Genomic DNA, 3,822 nt, shown 5'->3' with positions numbered 1-3,822 from the left:
ATTTCCTTTTTTATAGCATTTCTGCTATTCGGTTAATAAATGAATTAACTTTCGTCCCTTCAGTCAAATCCTAGAGAATCGGTTTTGTGAACCATTTCATTTCCAACCGATTGAACGATAAAAGATCCGATTCAAAAGAACGAACCATCTGCGAATCGAACATAGCCAGCGTTTGGAAAGAGGCGGGACAGAGTGAGAGAGAGTGTGATTGCTAAGGATGCTGGTAAACTGTACTGATCAGGAAGAGCAAAACCATCAATATCGGATCAGTAAACATTTAATGGTTTCGTTATGATAGCTAACATGACTATTTCCGGTTGACAACATTACTACACATGGTAGGTTTGATTTTTTTTCTCTTTTGTACTGTATTGCACTGTACAACTAGGCCATTTTGTTGTTTCTAGTATGAAAATCACAGCACATTTGTTTGCCTTAACATGGGTATGTATTTTTGATAAGTGCTCTTAATATTGTGGTGCCTAATATGATTGAGGTTTATCTAGGAGCTGAATCTCAAACGTCTGAATTTCAGTGAAAGATTCCACAAGCTCCCAGAACAAAAATGCAGACCAAACTGAGTACCTGGACACCTCTAAATCATCAGCTCTCCAATGCTCATGTACAGGCACCAAAAATATAGTATATGATCTTCTGCTTTGTTTAACATGAGAAGCTACGGTAACATTGATTTTAGTGATATTAGTGTAGAATGTTTCAGGTCAAATGTGAACACTTTTGCAGGTTTTTGAAAAGAGAAGAAATTTGCTTGGAAAGTGGGTAAGAAATGCATGTACTTTAAAAAATGCTATGGTAACACTTCACAGTTTCTTGGTTTTGCTATTTGCTTTGTTGATTATATGCTCAAGCCCTCTTCCTCTTTGTCCCAGTTTGAAAAGTGGACAGATAGCCAGCGGAAACAGGTGCTACAAGACTGGTTCTCCAGATGCTCTGCTAGCCAGCTGAAACATCTCAGACAGACTCTGAGCAGCTGGGTACCAGAGGAAGCCCTCGACTTCACTAGGGTCCTTCCCAGGGTCATATCACTATATATATTTTCATTCCTTGACCCCCGAAGCCTCTGTAGATGTGCTCAGGTATGTGCCATTGTTAAGTTTACCAAATAAATTAATAAACATTATTGACATTGTACAGTATGAATATTTTGATGCCATGAATAAAAAACACTTTTCTACATGCACACTTAAATGTATTCTATACATACTGTGTGCAAATACACTAACACTGATGTCTTTACTGTCACTTTTGATCAGTTTAGTGCATCTGTGCTGAATAAAATTATTAAGTTATACGGTAAAAATCTTACTGACCCTAAACTTTTGAACAGTACTATGTGTGTGACATTAGTGTTTTTTGTAATATATTCATTTGCAGGTGAGCTGGCACTGGAAAAACCTGGTTGAGCTTGACCAGCTGTGGATGCTTAAATGTCTGAAACTAGGCTGGTGCATAACCTTTACGCCAACACCATTTGAACAAGGCGTATGGAAGAGGCATTAAATAGAGACTGTGCAGGAGCTGCACATTAGCAGGCCCAAGGTAAGATGTTGCTGAACGACTGATTTAGAGTCTCATCTGTTGGATTGGAATAAATGTAATCTTTTTGTGGTGCATATTTTCCACACTCTCCAGGCGCCTGTGAAGGAAGAGTTTATTATCCCTGAGGTGAAAGTAATTGGTAGTGAGATAGAGGGGTCACTTCCTGTGACCGGTCACAGGGAGTTGAAGTCTGTCCTCTCCAGTCTCCATAGGAAGAGTAAAGATGGGAATGGCTTGGTGAAATCAGCCAAAGGTCTTCCGCCGTGGAAAGACTCAGACAGGCATCCCACTGACACAATACGCTTTAACTACTTGGATAACCTTGACTCAGCTGAGCATGCAAGACAAGCATAAGTTTTTCTTTTTTTAAGAAATTTAACTTTTATTCAGCAAAGATGCATCAAACTGATCAAAAGTGACAGTAAAGACTTTTACATTGTTACAAAAATATTACATTTCAAATGAATGTTGTTCTTTTAAACTTTCCATTCATCAAAGAATCTGGAAAAAATATCACGATTTCCATAAAAATATTAAGCAGCACAGTTTAACAGTTTCAACAATAATAACAATAAGCAATTCTTCTTAAGCACCAAATCAGCATATTAGAATGATTCTGAATGATCATGTGACTCTGACAACTGGAGTAATGGCTACTTAAAAATTCAGCCGTGCATTGCAGGAATAAATTACATTTAAATATATATTAAAATAGAAAATAGTTATTTTAAATTGTAATAATATTGCATAATATTGTATACTGTTTTGAAATAAATGCAGCCTTGGTGAGCATAAAAAACATAACATAACTTTCAAAAACAAACAAAACATTTTTTAAAACTTATGTACACTACACAGTATTATATTTGAGTTCTGAGTTATTATAAAATATCACGAAAACTTATGTGACCCACTGATATGCTGCACTATTTTAGTGCATTTTATTCTGTATATGTGCATGTTGAAAGTGTTAGTAGCACAACTACAGCAGAAAATGCTAAGCTGTCTTTATCTCTACAGACTGATAAAGGGACAAAGTGCTACAATAAGACAGGAAAACACTATGAAAGCACCATCTCGCTCAACATACAAGCTGCGCAAGGCCAAATCCTTGGTAAGCTAATATAATTGTCATGTGACTGTGCTGTTGATTCTCACACAAATCAGCAGCAGCAGCATGCAAAGAATTCTCCAGAGACGTCATAACCAACAGGCATCATGCATACTGATCAGACTACATGTGGGATATCATGGAAATGTGCTGCACAGAGGAAAAAGAGGGCACTGTGTTGCTGAGGGAAGAAAACAGACATTATATTGAACATGTATACTTTTTTTGTTAGAAATATAAGCGAAATCAAGGCTTTTATTTGTACATTTTCCCAGATGTTTTTATCCTTGGATCTCAGTGCAGCTGGAAAGCAAAACCAAAACAGGCCACAATGGGCAGCTCAGAACTTAGAAGCACTTCCGGCTAACAAGGACTCCATAAAGAGACTTTCCCAGACCTCCCAATGGAATGCAGGGATACGTCCTGGTCCTGGTCCTGTAAGGCCTCCAGTGTCCAGACTGAGTAAGGAGGGGCTCCGTGCATCACAGAGATCCCATAGAAGCACACCAAGTAAGCCCATATGTACTTTCAATATCAATCTTAAATAGGATATTGTGCTTTTTTATTAAACTAACCTGACCAAGAATGTAAAATACTCTCTGTGAATATGTGCCAGAAAGTATTTAATCTTTATAATTAATTATTAATAACATGATACAGTGTAACACAAATTGGTGTAATAAACATTATTCTGTTCCAGCTGTGTCTCTTTTCGAAGGACAGCCAGCTTGGCACATAAGGCCATCTACTGGATAATGCTGTGATAGCTACATGAACGACATGAAGTGATTCATACAAAGTGTATTTATTATAATGTCTTTAATTACAAATTATGTCATAAGCACAATACATCCATTGTTTTTATATGATTATTTTTTTCTTCCTTGAGTCCCTCAAATGTGTTATTGTCCACTAGATGTCCCTGTCTGCATAGAATGTGTGAGTGAGCCAATGGTTGAAATGTATTTTTATTGTTTACCATCTTGTTTTCTCTGTATTCTCATATATAACCCGTGTATGAGTTTTAAACTGATTACTGTCTTTACCAATGAAAATAAAAACAACGAATATGTTAAATAATTATAGAATATTTAACTCAATTAAATATTTGAGTTAACAACAATTGTTAACAAACAATTAAAATATATGAA

The 3,822-nt window shown here is 36.4% G+C and overlaps 1 pseudogene; it reads left to right on the top strand.

Annotated features, from left to right (window-relative positions):
• The first annotated feature begins 547 nt into the window (after positions 1 to 547).
• On the top strand, positions 548 to 3,704 carry LOC107698327 (F-box only protein 16-like; annotated as a pseudogene).
• Positions 3,705 to 3,822: the final 118 nt, after the last annotated feature.

This window comes from Sinocyclocheilus anshuiensis, unplaced genomic scaffold (assembly GCF_001515605.1).
Source record: "Sinocyclocheilus anshuiensis isolate Anshui unplaced genomic scaffold, SAMN03320099.WGS_v1.1 scaffold1746, whole genome shotgun sequence".
Taxonomy (NCBI): domain Eukaryota; kingdom Metazoa; phylum Chordata; class Actinopteri; order Cypriniformes; family Cyprinidae; genus Sinocyclocheilus; species Sinocyclocheilus anshuiensis.
The sequence above is the reverse complement of the archived record's forward strand: the minus strand, read 5'-3'. Positions and strand labels throughout refer to the sequence as shown.